Consider the following 19,015-nt stretch of genomic DNA (forward strand, 5'->3'; position numbering starts at 1 on the left):
AATCTTTTTTAAGAAATATCGAATAAAACAAAACACACACACACAATATTCCTCACAAAATGTATCACAAGCATAATATCCACCTTTGCTGTATTTGGTGTGTATCTTGATTTGATCAGTATAGTAAGGTAGCTGTGTGGCTAGAAAGCCATTCTCCGCCGTCCTGAGGGAAATTTGGTCAAGGATGTAATAATTTTCACTTCTGAAGGACACATCCGAAATATGTAAAGCATAAGCAAACAAAAAGGAAACAGTAATCAGACCACAGACCTATATATATATATAGACTGGACGGGCCGACCTCTTAACACTAGACAACAATGTCCTAAAACCGGGTGTTGTTTTATAAAGTAGTTAAAAGGGTTGGTATACGATATCGCTCAAAGACCTAAGGCAAGGACCAAAGTAAACTACAACTGCATCAGAGACCTGCTATTCGCAGATGACTGTGCCCTAAATGACTCAAACGAAGAAGACCTTCAAAAGAGCCTGTCACTCTTCGCAAACGCCTGCAAAAATTTTGGCCTCACCATTAATGTAAAAAAGACAGAAGTGATGCACCAACCTCCTCCAAATAAAACTGTCACAGAACCAGACATTCTTATAGATGGCCAGAAAGTAGCAAATGTCAAATAGTTTGTCTATCTGGGAAGCACCATATCAGCCAGCGCCAACCTAGATGATGAGGTAGACTTCCATGTTGCTCGTGCCAGTGCTGCTTTTGGCAGACTTCAAGGACAAGTGTGGCAACGGAGAGGACTCAGCATATCCACCAAACTGAAAGTCTACAGTGTTGTAGTTCTCCCGTCTCTCTGTAATGCATCAGAGTCCTGGACCTTATATTCCCGTCACATCAAAAAGCTAAATTCCTACCACCAACGCTGTCTAAGGAATACGTATCCATAAGGTGCGTTGGTCCGACCACATACCAGACACAGAAACCTTAAAGATGTCCAACATGAACAGTATCAATGCAACAATGAAAAGGTCCCAACTTCGATGGGCAGTCCGCATGCCAGACACGCCTTCCCAAACGACATCTGTACGGGGAGTTGTGTGCAGGAAAGCGCTCCCAGGGAGGTCAATACAAGCGCTACAAAGACACTCTCGAGAGTTCCTTCAAGGAGTGCGACATTGACATTGACGAACCGTCCTTACCTTATAACCGAACTGAAACAAGGTTTTGAAATATTCTAGTAAGAGAAAAAAAAAAAAGTTTTTAGGGACATGATTTGATAGTTATTTTTAATGCTCGGAACATTCTTCTGCCTTCTTTAGCTGGCTGTGTCCTTGACATCTTTACGACGTTCTATTCTTGCTTGGCTCATTAGGGGTTACTCAATTACAATTAATACTCAATAAACTCCAACTCCAGATATCACACTGTCTGGCACATTCAATGAGGACTAAGCCATTCAGTTCATAACACGTGCAAGACTATTCACATTCATAGCCTGGGCTTGGGAGTACATAAACAAAGGGATATAACTACGAAGAGCGAGAATGGGACCACCACTGGTAAAGACATGTTTATAGAAGTTTCAAACATCATGGAGGATATTTCTCTTCTTTGGGGGGGGGGGGGGGGAAATTAATTGGCGTCACTAGTGATACCACCAGAAGTATGGCTAGATGTGGCAGGAAGAAATTTCTATAAATCAAATAAGAACATAAAACTAAAATGTTATTTAACCTTGGTTAGGCCAATAATAGAATATGCATCCTCTATTTTGGACCCCTCAACTCAAGAAAACATGAAGAAACTGAAACAGACACAAAATAGAGCAGTGAGATTCATAACAAACGAATATTCACATTTGACTAGAGTAATACCTTTAGTAAAATCACTCAATTTAGAAAGCCTTCAGGATAGAAGACTGAAAAGTAAAGTAGCAATTAAACATAAATCAGCTATATATATTATATAGGTCAGTTAAGGTCAGCGACGCAACATTTTTCAAAACATAACTCTTCACACCAAAGTCTTTAGAAAAATTGGTTGAAGAACACGTAACGTTATCATTATTTTTAACTTCGTTTGGTGTCTTTTTTTTTCACGTATGAATATTCAAACAATAATAAAGCTATTTTACTTCAGTCAATTTGTATTTATAGTTAAGTCAAATATAAGTTTCTTAATTGCTTACGAAAGATAGTTTGTCCCAATTATTATAGAAAAATTAAGCCCATAAAAGAGGCATAAGGCCCAAGGATTCCTATGATGATAAAGCTAAAACTGAATAGCGCAAATTCTGAGGTTTCCTTTTTAAGAAAAAAAAAATAATAAAAAAAATAGAAAAATTATCACCAGACCAGACAATTTGTAAAGAATAATCAATTTTAGATTATATATAGTCCTCTAAACTCCTTATGAGCTCACTGTAATGCAGTTTGGTCTCAGTCCTGGGTTGTCTATAAGTTAACATCTGCAAATCGTACCGGTCTGTCCACTTGTGGAGTTCCGCATCGTGATGTCCAGGAACATTGTTAATTAGCCCAGCCTTAAGTGTTGGACATAAAACATCCGATCAATAGGACTTCAGGCTGATCTGTCAGCTGGTAAACGATCCAATGACTCCATCGGGTCTATTATAATGAACAGTGTATTTGATAACAACCGCACATTGGTCCGCCTCAATATTTCTATGACTACAAGATAACGCAGCCTGTATACACAAGCCTCCCGCACAGTTTGAGAATGACTGAGTACTGACAACACACCAGTCCTAAAATATTCTCTGTGTGTATGTGTCCCAGACATGTTGGACTTTACTAGTAAATAAAGACATTGCCCTTCAAAACTTCGAAGATCATGCAATTCGTGTGAGATGTAAGCCCATGTGGGCTGTAAGCGGACTTTCACATGTCTAGGGTGGGAAAAAATGACAAGCAAATGAACGCAAGAACTATGAACAATTTCTGAACAAAATTTTTACATTTGTTGTTTTTTGCATTGTAATCTTTTGGAAAGTGAATAAAAAAAAAACTTTCTCTTTTTTTGAAATGCGATTCTAAATAAATCCACCAGGTGTCGACCTGACAAATAGTGACGTCAATGTATAGAGATTCTTAATTTAGATGCTAGGGAACAAATGAACAAATAGTTGACAATAAAACTATACCAGGGCTCGCAAACTGCGGCTCTACCACCAAATGTTTAATGCAGTCAGGGAATATTTCTTGCTATTTTGTTTTGTTTGCTTTGTACTAGACGAGTTAACTTTATGAACCAGAAGCCTACAGAAAGAAAAGCTCTACAGATTAAATGCGGGATTATTGCCTCTCAAGGCCAAACGTGTTGGGTAGATATAGCCAATGTCGTAATCGAGAGCTTCAAACAAAATCAATTCAATACAAAAAAAAAGTTACTGTGACAGGCGCGGATAATGGGTTTGTCTTTAATTTGAAAGAAAAAAAAATCATTAGATAATTGCTTACCAATGTAGTGTCCACCAGGAAACATTATATGTGAAGACATTTCCTGAAGAAATTTTCAAAGTTATGGAATTGGCGTTTAGATACAATCAATTCGTAGCTAAAGCTCAATACCATCGACAATTTTAAATTTTCTTATTGTGTTAGAGTGCAGCGGTTCTCAACCTTTTAAGCTCGGCGACCCCTCTTTACAATCACACACTCTGCTGCGACCCCCCCCCCCCCCCCCCCCCCACGCTCTTACACACAGCAATAGAAGAATAGACAAAACTATTCATTTTTTTGATGGTCTCTGGCGACCCCTGGCAAATCGTCAATCGACCCCCAAGGGGGTCGCGACCCACAGGTTAAGAACCCCTGTGTTAGAGAGTATGTGTGTAGATCTTCTGCTACATGACAATGCTCGTTGGTATTCGAGAACAGTCGTTTCAAAAATTACGCTCTCGTGTTTACAGAAATCTATATTTATAATTCTCTTCATGGCCCAACCATGTTTTACACCAAGATTATTTCTGCAAGTCGGGCTAGAGTTACCCCACGTAACTTTCAAGGCCACAGAGAGCGCGACTCAGAAAAAAAAAAGAGGGGGGGGGGAAACAAGTAATCTTTCTCTTTATACATTTTATATATTTGACTACATTTATGTGTATTTTTTTTTACACACGTCAATATCTGGTACCATTAAAATAGTTGCATGATTTTTCTGTAGCTTTGTTTGGATTTTGCCCCTTCCTATTGCCCTTCGTTTCCTAACTATGGCCATAGCTTCACATATATTTCGTGGAGTCAACAGGTCGTTCAATGTAGTAGAAATTCCTGCATCATGTAACTGTTTATTTCTATCAGTCTTCATATTTCTGGAAAAATGTCATCGATGAAACTGTTGTTCTCGAATTTCGCAAGATGGCTGTAAGCTTTGTTTGCGAACATTGGAATAACTATGGCGACGCCCTGTCCGTTGTTCTTACTCACGTAAGCACAGTCATACGCTCTGCTCGACAATACGCTGCCTACATGACTACTTCCGGCGTTTATGGTGGCGAGGCTGAAATTGTGGCGATGTCTCAAATACTTCCCGCTACTATCACTATTCACTTCCGAGAACGTCCGCATGACCCTCCTCGAGTTTACAATCCGGGTCAACGTCTCTCCATATTCCTGCTATTTAGTGGTTACATTCACTGCAACGTACCGGAGTGTTAAAACTATCACAGCTGCTACCTCACAAACTGCCCTTATTCCCCGGATATCCCTGACTCCATCAGATTCAAATTCGCCTTTTACCTTTACGCGCAGACAGTTCCCTGTTAGATTAGCCTTTGACATGACAATTAATGAAGCCCAAGGCCAAATGTTCAAAAAGATATGCCTGTATCTTCCAAAGTCTGTTTTCAGTCATGGACTATTGTATGTTGCTCTCTCCAGAGTTCCTTCGTTTCATTCACTCGCAGTCGTTTGCTCAAACCCACCCCTTTTGGACAACTGTGTCTTTTAGGAAGTATTCATCCGTCACTAAATAGCGGCGTATACTACGCCGTGGGTCGACTAGTATAATATATTGAGAAAAGTGCTTACTACGGAGAGCTAACGAAAGGTCTTTGGGTCCAGAAATTTCATTTCATGGTGCATGTTACTTTTTATGTTTTTTAAGTCCATGTTATGGAGTGTGTGTGTGTGTTAAGGAGTTTGTGTATGTGTGTGTGTGTGTATGATGATGATGATGATGATGATGGAGGTTAGCGATTGGTTGTGAATGATGTAACATAGGTGGCAGTGTCGTCATTTGGTTCTAGTTAGGACAGACGACTCCAGAACTGCTCCTTATTTGGGTCTTACATAATTCTGCAAACAATCATTTTGAATGCAAGAGTAAACCTAAACAATTTGGAATTGTACCAAAAGTTAACAAGAAAATAAAAAAATAAAAATAAATAACAACGCTTATATTAAGCGTACTTGTGTACTTCTATCGATTAGTTTGGATCAGTCATGTAATTAAATTTGTAATAGATCTAGATTCTAGAAAATAAAGAGTGGAAGAGCCCAGGATTCCTAATAGTATGAGCTCCACCTAAACATCTTTGTGTCATATTTTATTCGTTATCATCTTCGACGCCACCCTCGAGTTATACCTTTAGTACTGACATTGTCTCTGATTATCTTTCCGCATCAATGATTTCCTTTCCTTTATTAAAACGCCGAGTCCCTACTGTGGCGTAGCTATGTGGGGGGGGGGGGGGGGAGAGGGGAGAATTTGAAAATCCCCCCCGGGCCCCCACTTGAGGAGGCACCGAAATGAGAGTTGTTTTTTTTACAAAAATGCAGGGGACCCCAAAGAGGTCGATCCCCCGGGCACCCAAATGATGGCAAATTCCTAGCTACGCCCCTGATTCCCCATTCTCACAGCGCTTAAAACACACGTCTAAATAGGTCTTGCAAATTCCACTCAGACGTCAGGCATATTTGAAACGCTGTGAGAGTCGTCCTTACAATTGCCTAAAGTTTTTTTTTTTTTAAAGTTCTCCTTAAGAAAATGCTAAAAGAATCTTTGCTCAGGGAGAGAACACCCGAACAGTTCACCCCCAAGTGTATGGACAGACGGTCTGGATACAAGGAAAGATAATCTGGTCCGATAATGTCAGAAGTGGGCACCATGAGTGGCAGGGTCAAGTAAGGCCAGCTGATTTCTTTAAACAGCTCTGTCAGTTTGTTTTTGTTTTGTTTTGTTTTTTTCACGGAGAAGCCACGCCCACGAATTCCAACTGTTGGTCCAGACGAGTTCTCCGCAATGGGGGCCATAGAACTTGGTTCAGATTCCCAATCTTTAAATATCATTAAACTAGTCTAAATTGCATCCAGTGTTCAGTTTTCCTTTACAGGCATCGGACGTTTATACTTAATCAAGATTATTACGTCCTAACCCAAACCTGCCACAGGACGGCGGGGAATGACTGCGGGCAGGGTCCGAACCTGGGACCATCGAGACAACAGTCCAGAGCGCCTACCCCACGACCAGACAGAAAGTGTAAAGAGTTTTTCCACCAGCAATTTCAAAGCAGCTAGAGAAATGCGCTGCAGAGTTTCGCACATATTAAGAGAACTTTGAGGCGACCAGCGTAGCGGGGCACTCGTTGGGCTCAAAATGTGAGGGTGGGCTCTCCCGATTTCCCATAGAAACTAGAAGATGAATCTGTTGAAGCAGCTCAAGCAACTCAAGTCATCCTGTACGTATCAGCAGTAGCGGCCCTAGGGGAAGGCAAGTGGGGCAACCGCCCCATGGGGGGCCCCGTGATCGTAGATTTCTTTGTCAGCTTCAGCTTCTCAATCCAGATCAGTTCTCATTAACTAGGACTTGTTACTCAATAGTTTGGAACTCTTCCCGGCATCTATATGATACCAATTACCATACAATGTCTTAACACATTTTTGGTTTAAAAATACCGTTCTGTTTCGGTAAAGACAGCATCTTGTGACCTGTCGATTCAACGAGGCTATCATTGTTTAACAGTTCACCTTAGCATCACTAAATAATAGAATATGCATCCTCCGTTTGGGACCCCTCAACTCAAGAAAACATTTAGAAACTGGAACAGACACAAAATAGAGCAGTGAGATTCATAACAAACGAATATTCACATTTGACTAGAGTAACACCTTTAGTAAAATCACTAAATTTAGAAAGCCTTCAGGACAGAAGGCTCAAAAGTAAAGTAGCAATCATACATAAAAGACTGAACCATAATCTTTAAATACAAAAAAATAATTAATAAAATACTCAGAAAGACACAAAGATAAAGGCATGTTCCTCGTCCCATATGCTAGGACAAATTTGTACAAAGGCTACTTCCTCCCTAGCGCTATTAGAGCATGGAATGGGTTGCCTGAACTAGCCAGGAAAACCAGTGACTTGGCGGAGTTTAGGTCATTGGTTAACATGCATGACGCGTAGGACGTAATCATCTTCTTTTTTGAAGTAACGTCTGTATCATATAAGATAAGAAGATAATAAAATCAAGTAGCCGGAAGCGACCAATTAACAACGTTTATTTAGTAAATAAACAACATCCAATTGGATTTGAATAGGAAAACGTAGTGATCAAGTTTGAACCAGTTATGGTGCTATAGTTGTTTCTACATGAAAAAGTCATAAGACATTTACATTGTTGTATCTTGAATGCAACTTTTGAAAAAAGCCAAGCGCTTCACCACTCAGCCACTATGCCCCATTATTACAGTGATGACACTCAGTTCAGGTTTCTTTCAAGTAAGGGTGTCATAACATTCAATGTTTGTGTCTTCTTAGATGCCATAAATGAATATGTCTTTCGTAAGCCTCTGGGAGCTCCATCAGCCATGGGCCCGTGTATAATGAGCCCCTTCGCGGCATAGTAGCAACGCCAATGTTTGAGGCTAGTGGCTATAAATAAACCAAAACACACGATATAATGAAGGATTGTTTTAGCAGCCTACTCATGAAAAATAGTTTCTTCTATAACTTTTTACTGTTAGTCTGTCCGATTGTCTATAGATATTCCGTATCAGAATTGCTACTGAAATCCCCAGTTTCATAACCGCCTGTATCATACTTAAAATAGGTGAAACAACTACTTTTAGTCTTTTAAAAACATTTAAGTTTGTTTTTGATAATTAATATGTATATGTATTAATATGTAATATGTGCAAATTTAGATTATACAGACATTTATCAAATGAGTTTTACTGTTGTATTGTATGTAACAATATAGAATTTTGGTAAATATCTAAATATGAAGTATCTGTTTGTAGGTGAAACAACCTCTTGTCTTGACAATATTAGTCATAGGCTCTACTCTTCTCTGACGCAGACGACCACTTCAGAAACCAGTTCCCAGACTGACCTTGCTCTTCCAGAACCCATTGTGGTGTTCGTTATTAACACTTAACATTGCCGCCAAGCGCGATTACTCTGAGCTCAGTCCATTAGACTAATTGTGTTGCTTCCCCTTGACGTCTATGTGCGACTGAGACTATAAATAGCTAGGCTCGCACACATGTAAGTGTCCACATTGCTCATTATTGGGGGGGGGGGGGGGCGGGGGCTAAGTAATAACACAAAAATGTAACACATACAGAAGAAATGTCCATGGATATGGTTAATTGGCTTTTAAAGCTATAATTATAATATTTATAGTAGTCACAATCCTCTTTTACTTACTAAAGACCTGGAAAAACTGTTGATTTGCATAGTGCATACACCATCATCATCATCATCATCACTTCTTTGAGTTCCTTATGGAATATAGGGCCTCGACAAAAACACGCCACTCTCCACGGTCTCTTGCTAGTTTTTTTAATGGTTTCCCAGCTCTTCCCGGTCTTCTCTGCTTACACCATACAAGTCGAGAATTTGTGGTTTCCCAGCTGTTCCCGGTCTTCTATGCTTACACCATACAGGTCGAGAATTTGTGGTTTCCCAGCTCTTCCCGGTCTTCTCTGCTTACACCATACAAGTCGAGAATTTGTGGTTTCCCAGCTCTTCCCGGTCTTCTATGCTTACACCATACAGGTCGAGAATTTGTGGTTTCCCAGCTGTTCCCGGTCTTCTATGCTTACACCATACAAGTCGAGAATTTGTGGTTTCCCAGCTCTTCCCGGTCTTCTATGCTTACACCATACAGGTCGAGAATTTGTGGTTTCCCAGCTCTTCCCGGTCTTCTCTGCTTACACCATACAAGTCGAGAATTTGTGGTTTCCCAGCTCTTCCCGGTCTTCTATGCTTACACCATACAGGTCGAGAATTTGTGGTTTCCCAGCTGTTCCCGGTCTTCTATGCTTACACCATACAAGTCGAGAATTTGTGGTTTCCCAGCTCTTCCCGGTCTTCTATGCTTACACCATACAGGTCGAGAATTTGTGGTTTCCCAGATCTTCCCGGTCTTCTATGCTTACACCATACAAGTCGAGAATTTGTGGTTTCCCAGCTCTTCCCGGTCTTCTATGCTTACACCATACAGGTCGAGAATTTGTGGTTTCCCAGCTCTTCCCGGTCTTCTATGCTTACACCATACAAGTCGAGAATTTGTGGTTTCCCAGCTCTTCCCGGTCTTCTATGCTTACACCATACAGGTCGAGAATTTGTGGTTTCCCAAACCCGTTGAGATGGAGATCAGCAAGTCTGGGGCAGTCAAAAAAGAATATGAGACACCGTTTCCTCTTCTTCCCCGCTAGCAGGGCACCGTGAGTCGAAGTTTGGCATGAGCCGTGAGAAATATGGGCCAACGGAATAGTGACTTGTCCTGCACTATGCTGTAATAGATTTCTCCGGCCTGGGAAGCATCCACCACGGGGAAGCGCGGTCAGGACGCCTCATGTGCTCCCAGACTCCAATGGACATTCTGGGAGCTGCCCCAGCACTCAAACCACTATTCCATTTCTAGTAGTTAGATGTCCTTGCCATTTGGAGGTTTCCATACATATGGCTAATCCATAAATGACAAGTTATTCTTTTATCCGGTTTATAGAATACAAAAGTATGGATAAGTGAAGTACATTATTAAACCATACAATAGCTTTGTGCCATTTTCAGCAATTCATAATCAAATTTCTAAGCTGTTTCGCTTGAGTCACACAATAATGTGATCTTTCAGTTTGTAGCCCTATGAAGCCTAAAACTTATGGACCATGATATAAGTTCGTCTATTTATAGGTTCCCTGTCACATGATTTGCGCGTCTAAATCCCAAGAGACGTGAAAACCAGAAGTTTATTAGATCCCTGCATACACTTCTGTGGCGAACCTGACGCGTACATTAGCTTTTGCTGGTGAAAGAGCAGGGGCGGACTGGGTGTCAAAATCGGCCCGGGCATTTCTATACAATCAGGCCATAATTTGCATTTCGTATGATAAACATCCAATTATAGGCATACCAACACTCAAAATCCTTTCGGTGGCTCTAATGGCACATTTGGATACCGGCCCACCGGGCATTTGCCCGAATGCCCATATAGCCAGTCCGCCCATGTGAAAGAGACTTTGTTCGATGATGCTTTACGGGGCGAAAATCTATTCAGTTTCATGATCTGATTCTTAGGAAGCCTGTCTGCTCATCTCTGAGCCTTATGTCTGCTGCCTGCCTGATATAGTCATCGTAGAAGAAGAGCACTGAACATTTTACCGGAACTGAGAGGAGGGTGATGCTTCTCCAAGTGTTGCAGTCGACAGAGAAGCACTCGACATCGTCCTCCAGTTAACCTTGATCAAACTAAAGCTATGCGTATTGGCAACAGGCCAACTAGCACCCCCACCCGTCAACGTTGGGCCTACAGAGCTTGATCGAAATAGAAAAGTTTATCTATTGAGGCAGTGTTATCACAATCAATGGAGATGCATACCACGATGCTGAATGTTGAGTAGGGAGCTTTCTTCCAAAACCTACGGCCTATCTGGGCAAACACATTGATTTGGAGAGCAAGATCTACCTTCTATATCCAATCATTTTCCCAACTGTCACCTACGCTTGCGAGACGTGAAAGTCATCTATACAGTTCGAAAAGAGACTAGACGTGGTTCAACAGAGATGGTTTGAGAATGATCCTTGGAATAAAATACCGAGATGATGCTGTCACCAATAGAGAAACCCTTTCCCGCACGGGGAAAGTCTGGAATGAAGTCCGTATGAGATTCACGGGACCAAACAAGTTGACAAAAGTCAGCCATAACGTGGAAGCAGAAAAGAGAGAATCAAGTCGTCCACGTTAAACATGGCGTCGCACTTTCTCAGGAGACCTACAATCCGTGGACACCAGCTGGGAAGAGCCTGTGGAAGCCGCCTAGGACCGATTTCTCTGGAGAGAGCCTGCCGCACTAAGTCTAAGAAGTAGGTAAGCCATATTTGTTAGGGTTATCAGACAACTGCTCGCCTTAAACAAGACAGCAAGACAAAGCTTTAAAAAGAACAAGGAAAAAAAAAAGACGATGTATACTTTGAAAAGTAGGGAAGCAATAAGTTTGATGAAGCTTCGGTTAAACTACTATAATAACTAATATTTTCTAGACGAAGTGACTTTTTTTCAGAAGTTCATCCATCCTGCGCCAACAAAAGATCACGATTGGAGCTCCTTGCACGCCATTTTCTTCCTATAGTACGAATGCCTCTGAGGAATTCAACGTTGAGACTATTTCTCTCTTTTGTCCCCTGTGTAACAACCTTGCTTTGATCAGAGAAAACTTTTTTTTTTTCAAAGATCTCGAGAAGCTTTACACATTTTTTGTTTGACATTACCAGTTTTGAAAATACAAACAAGTGTTAAGTTGCAGTACTGGTCAAATAACTAACCATCGTTCAAATCAATACCACATTACTCCAGTTACTGTTTGTATGATATGACTTCACTTATAAATGAGTTTGTGTCTTTAGACCGGAAGATACAAAAGATTGCCTTCGATTGATGGATTATAATCTACTTGGCATAAACAACAAAATAAAAACCTGATGTTGTCATATTTAGGCTGCCGGACGCGACATAAGAAAAGGAGGACGTGTCTTCTTTTTACCAGACTACTGGTTATACTTTTTTGTTCTAGAATGTGTGCGTGTGTGGGACGAGAAGACGCGACAGTTCTTACTTAAAAGGAAAACATGTAAAAAAAAATTAATAACTAAAGTCCATCTCATTCTGTGTGCCTGTGAAGATTGTGACATAGGAAGACTGGTGTTTGACCAACTTTTAGTGCTCCAGTCCACGCAGGACTGTAAATGATCTCCATGGACTTTGCTAATGACCAGCAAGCTCCTCCCTCCCTCCTCTTTCGATCTCAACAAGATTTGTGACTCACTCATCTGTTTTTACGTCTACACACAGCGGTTCTCAGCATTCTAACCATCTCTTGTACCCTGTCTGTAAGTACTTCCACATGCTCTTGACCTGAATGGTGGCTGTAACACTATTGTTTGGTGAGAATCATGAGAAGATATGATTCCATGCGAAATAGGGGTTTTCACATTGGTAATCACGGGGTACCATTTTTGTTGGTCACATGATGATTACGACAGACCACATGGGCAAAGAGGCAGTTCACGCCACGATGCATTAGGAGATAGAAGTGTTTGTATTTTAGACAAAAGTATTTATGTGCTTGAAGTATTCACTGGGATTGTAATATTAATCTATGTGGCACTATTCTATAATATTTTATGAAGGCTGAGATTGATAATATATTGTTAATATCTTTGTGTAATAAAAATCAAGTCTGCTACTCTTCTGGTTTATTTGTGATTCTACATGTTTTGTGTGACCTCATTGCTCAGTAGTCATAGTAAAAATACGCGACAACAAAATTGAGGAAAATAAAGATATTTAATTAATAATAAGAAGAACATTACATCAATACCAGAAGAGGTATATACAGTACACTAAGCCAGTAACACCAATAGCAAGTTGTGTGTTACAGTGACATATGTACGGAACTAGGAGGTCTTTGCCCAATTATATCACAAAAGAGAATTTGACGGTCTCACAAGAAGTTTAATAATAATAATAAGGCTTGTCTTCGAGGGCGAAGATTAATGAGGAAATGCAGTATTTTCCGTGGCTACGTAGCCCGAGCTGTGACCTACATATTTTGCCACATCCAGGGCAAGGATAACCAATGTCCGCTGGTGGTCGATTAAGATTTTTTTTTCGCCGTCTGCTCCTGTCCTCGGTAGTGGATTTTCTTTTGGTCTCAAATGCGGCCTTTGTGAGTGACCTCCAGCTGTCTCGTTCTGAGGCCGCATGCAACCAAGTGCTCTCTTCTATGTCAGCTCAGGCAGGTTGGCGCCTAAGCTGGTCTTCAAAGCAAGCGTTTAACAATGATGAAGTTAATATACAATACTCCCCCCCCCTCTTTCCCCCATATCACCCCATTTGGACCACAAGATAATTATGTATTTTAGAAGAGCAACATGTAATCGTGATTAACAATGTCTTTTTAAAGAATCTCTACTAGACCTTAACTGGTTCTGATCTTGTCTTCTAAGGGTTCCAAAAGAACACATACAGTGCGCTTATCCCGGGTTGAGAAGCTCTGGTTCTACATGGACTAATCAGACAACTCCAGTAGACCGTTGGCTCAAACTTTTAAAACTATTTACCTCCTCCTGTCCTCAGTTCTCTCCCCTTTCTCCTTCTTCTAAGCCTCGCTGTCCGCCCTTTTTTATTTTTTTTTTCGTCCCTCCGATGGAGATAAGTTTAAACTTGAATGAAGCAAATAGTTTGTAAAGGGGGTGGGGGAGGGAATGTGAGGTAGGACGAGCTGTGAAGGGGGTGGGTGAGGGGTGGGGGGTAGAGAATTATCTGGAATCGATGTGGCTGTAGTTGAGGCTGTGTGTGTGTGTTGCTTGGCTAAACAGGCTGATGGTGCAACACGAATGGATGAAGGAAATTAACCTCGGCGACCTTGTGGTCAACGTCATCTACCAAGGTTGGCGTTCATCATACTTGAAGTGGACATCCAGCAGGTGGACATTCATTAGTGTCTTAGCCAGGCATTAAGCTGGTCAGCTAGGTTTTTTTTATTCATTACTACGTGCAGGGGCGTTGCTTAATCTCACAGGTTATTTAATGAACGATTTTAGAAGAGGTTCAGTTTTGCATTTGTCTTAACTTAAATATAAATGTCTTCTTAGAATTTTAAAGACTTCAAACTTTCACAACTCATAACGTATGTGATAAGAGAGCTCGTATTAAACCTCATAACTTGCTTCAGAAGTGATTTTATACTGAACCTTATATCATACCTTTATACTGAACCTTATATCATACCTTTATACTGAACCTTATATCATACCTTTATACTGAACCTCATAAAGTACTTGCGACCTAACATCTGACTTGACTTCAACCTAACTAACGATGTGGCTTTATGCATGACTTCAACCTAACTAACGATGTGACTTTAGGCATGACGTCATTTCTAACTTGAGATGTGACGTCATACCTAGCTTTAAAAACTTCAATCCTAACTTTACATGACTTTATACCTATGACTTCATGCTTGACTTCAGACCATCAGACGTAGCTTTGGACTTGACTTTTGACATGACTTAGACATGACTCTAGATGAGACTCAATAAGACTGATATATTGATAGAGTCCAAAGATGTAGAGCATCCAGAGACACGTTTTATAAATGTGCATTTTAGTGAATTATTCCACGTCACGTGACTGTTTATCTTATATAATACAGACGTTACTTCAAAAAAAGAAGATGATTACGTCCTACGCGTCATGCATTTAGTCATGCATATTAACCAATGACTTAAATTCTGCCAAGTCACTGGTTTTCCTGGCTAGCTCAGGCAACCCATTCCATGCTCTAATAGCACTAGGGAAGAAGGAGTATTTGTACAAATTTGTCCTAGCATATGGGACGATGAATGTGCCTTTATCTTTGTGTCTTTCAGAGTATTTTATTAAATTTTGTTTTTGTATTTGAAGATTATGGTTCAGTGTTTTATGTATGATTGCTACTTTACTTTTGAGCCTTCTGTCCTGAAGGCTTTCTAAATTTAGTGATTTTACTAAAGGTGTTACTCTAGTCAAATGTGAATATTCGTTTGTTATGAATCTCACTGCTCTATTTTGTGTCTGTTCCAGTTTCTAAATGTTTTCTTGAGTTGAGGGGTCCCAAACGGAGGATGCATATTCTATTATTGGCCTAACCAAGGTTAAATAACATTTTAGTTTTATGTTCTTATTTGATTTATAGAAATTTCTTTTAATAAATCCTAATGCTTTGTTTGATTTTTTTGTAGTTTCATCAATATGTGGATTCCATGATAGTTTTTCATTTATTATAACACCTAGGTATTTTGCGTTTTTAGTCTGTGTTACTGGTTTGCCATGAATAAGATAAGTGGAATTAATTTGTTTTAGTTTTTTTGTTACTCTTAACAACTGACATTTTTCTGGGTGGAAAGACATGCTCCAATTTGATTCCCATTTCTGTAATTCATCTAATTCTCTTTGTAAAATATCTGTGTCTTGTGTTGTTTTTATTGTTCTATATATTATGCAATCGTCTGCAAATAATCTGACTTTTGTTCCTGAACTAATGCAATTTGGTAAATCATTTATGTAAATTAAAAATAGTAGTGGACCCAAGACTGTTCCTTGAGGTACACCTGAGTTTACTGTTAACGGTGTTGATTTAGAGCCATTTATTATTACAGTTTGTTCTCTCCCTATCAGAAAGTCTTTAATCCACTGATGCAGTGGACCATTAATGCCGAAATATTTTAATTTTTTAAGCAAACTATGGTGGTGAACTTTGTCAAAAGCCTTAGAAAAATCTAGTAAGATAGCATCTATTTGTTCACTATTATCTAAACCTTTTGAAAAATCATCAATTAGTCCTATTAGTTGTGTTTCACATGATCTATATTTCCTAAAGCCATGTTGGTATGGTGTGAGGACATTATGTTTGTCTAAGTGGTTTATGATGTTGCTACATATTATGTGTTTTAGGATTTTACATGTAATGCTGGTAAGTGATACTGGTCTGTAGTTTCCTGGGTCAGATTTTTCTCCTTTTTTAAATAGGGGGGTGACATTAGCTTCTTTCCAGTCCTTTGGTACTCTGCCCTGGTTAAGTGAAGCCTGAAAGAGTATTTATCAACATTAGATCTACACCTCGTTTATTAAATTATTTCTCTGAGTTGACAATGTGAGCAAATGGTACATTGTAAGCTGCTTTGATTGATCCCGAAGTGATATAGACCATAATTTAAAAATAAAAAGATAAAATATCGACATTTTTTAAATTACAAAGCTGAAATCAATGCCGAAAAAAACACAAATTATGACCAATCGCTAACAAGGTTTTAAAAGGGCGGGCTGACAAGTGTCACTAGTTTTAATTTAGTTTCAAATATCTCGGAGCTATAGGCTCAGATGAAGGAATCAAGCCTGAACTACTGGCCACAATTGCATAGTTCACAGCAACACTTGCAAAACTCAAAACATTCTGGGAAAACAAATGCATAGCCCTCGATACTAAAATCAGACTGGTCATGGCCACTTATATGCTTGCGAATCTTGGACACTGACTGCAGAACTAGAGAGGAGGATCCTAGCAATGGAGTTGGAATGCTAGAGAAAGATCCTAGTTATCTCATACATCACATACGAAAAGATAAGATAGGATTATTTCAGCGATCGGACCCCACGATGATCTCCAAACTATTGTCAAAAACGCAAACTTAAACTCTCTGGCCGTATTATAAGGTCCATTGGACTCTCAAAAAAAAAAAACAAAAACAATACAAGAAAAAAGAAGAAGAGGCAGTCAGAAAGCGATGGGAAAAAAATGAACAGACCTGTCGTTGAAAGAGATTCTCTCAAAGGCAAAAGACAGAGAGGAATAGCTCGTGTAGTGCCTCAACGGTCCAACAGACTAAGGGATCGTTGAAGGTGAAATCTGGTACACATTCTGTACACGTCATTTCTCCCACTTCTCGGATCAAGTTGAAACTTTGCACATTCATTGCTATAATAAAAAATGACTCGCCTAAAAAAAAACTGACTAATTATTTTTATCAATTAGTGGGTTATTCATTAGTTTTGTTCTATAAAGAAAAAAAGAGAATTAAACTTCGTTGTTGTTTTTTATAATATTTTTCTTGTTATAGTTTTATTATAAATCTGTGGTTACATTTTTGACGGATAATTTCCAAATCCAAGATCTAAATTCTATTCCTTGTGTGTTTGTGAACCGATGTATTAAGTCATCCAGCAGACGGATGGGCGGGATTTAGAAAGCAACAGACACATAAACAATGTCAAGGACGTCATATTGAAAGATCAGCGTTGACAACTTAATACTAAAATATAGAATAAAATGTATTTTACTTTTCAAGTAGGCATTGATTACTGCATTGACCACATCATTGACCACTGCAACCAAAATACTAGTCTACAATGCATGTATGGTAAGCACTCTTCTTTATAGGAGTGAGAGCTGGTCAACTTACACGCATCAAGAGCATAGATTAAAGCTTTCACTATCTCCTGGAAGGATCGTGTGTCCAATCAAGACGTTTTGAAATTGGCCAATACAAACATAATCTATCCACTTTCTATGCACTTTCTACACAGAAGACTTATTTGGCTCGGACATGTCACCCGCATGCCAGATGGATAAACTCCTAAGGACATCCTCTATGCTGAGCTTGCGGAGGGAGACCTAAGGGCCGCCCAAGACTAACCTACTGAGATGTCTGAGAAGTACAGGCATCAATGAAAGTATGTGGGAGGATATAGTCCACGATGGAGTACCATGGAGACAGATATATATATATATATATATATATATATATATATATATATATATATATATATATATTACTTATTTTTATTTAGATATTTATATTGTTTTATAAGTGATACTAACATAAAATACAAAGTTTTAATGCGTACGTAGTTTCCTCCTAAAAAAAACAACAACTTACCTCTTCAAATTGTGGTGTCCTTTTATCTTTATTAATTAGATTGGATAGTATCAACCCAGAAACTAAATTGTAAACCCACATCTAAAACAGTCAGACAAGTTGCCCCCCCCCCTTTTTTTTTAAAGTCCTTTTGTTTAATTTTCCTTGCTGTTAAATATAATCAAACTTTATCCATTCAATATTTCCAAAATTTTAGCCCTCTTAATCTTTGCAAGCAAGCAAGCACAGTTGGCGCATGTTAAAAAAAAACAACAACAAAAATAAAAAAAAAATAAAACATGGTCAATCTTCGGACTCTATGCCAAAAGCTTATTATTTTATTTATGTTTTTATTATTATTATTATCATTTAAAAAATGTTTTTATTGTCATGATAATACATTTTTAAAAATAATTATCATGTACACCTCTTTTACATTAAAACATGTAAGAAGAACAGCAGTTAAATTTAACATGGATTTATAAAGCAGGCCAGCAGATAAATTTAACATGGATTTATAAAGCAGGCCAGCAGATAAATTTAACATGTATTTATAAAGCAGGCCAGCAGATAAATTTAACATGTATTTATAAAGCAGGCCAGCAGATAAATTTAACATGGATTTATAAAGCAGGCCAGCAGATAAATTTAACAAGGATTTATAAAGCAGGCCAGCAGATAAATTTAACATGTATTTATAAAGCAGGCCAACAGATAAATTTAACATGGATTTATAAAGCAGGCCAGCAGATAAATTTAACAAGGATTTATAAAGCAGGCCAGCAGATAAATTTAACATGTATTTATAAAGCAGGCCAACAGATAAATTTAACATGGATTTATAAAGCAGGCCAACAGATAAATTTAACATGGATTTATAAAGCAGGCCAGCAGATAAATTTAACATGTATTTATAAAGCAGGCCAGCAGATAAATTTAACAAGGATTTATAAAGCAGACCAGCAGATAAATTTAACAAGGATTTATAAAGCAGGCCAGCAGATAAATTTAACATAGATTTATAAAGCAGGCCAGCAGATAAATTTAACATGTATTTATAAAGCAGGCCAGCAGATAAATTTAACAAGGATTTATAAAGCAGGCCAGCAGATAAATTTAACATAGATTTATAAA

Source organism: Biomphalaria glabrata, chromosome 10 (genome assembly GCF_947242115.1).
Source record: "Biomphalaria glabrata chromosome 10, xgBioGlab47.1, whole genome shotgun sequence".
NCBI lineage: Eukaryota > Metazoa > Mollusca > Gastropoda > Planorbidae > Biomphalaria > Biomphalaria glabrata.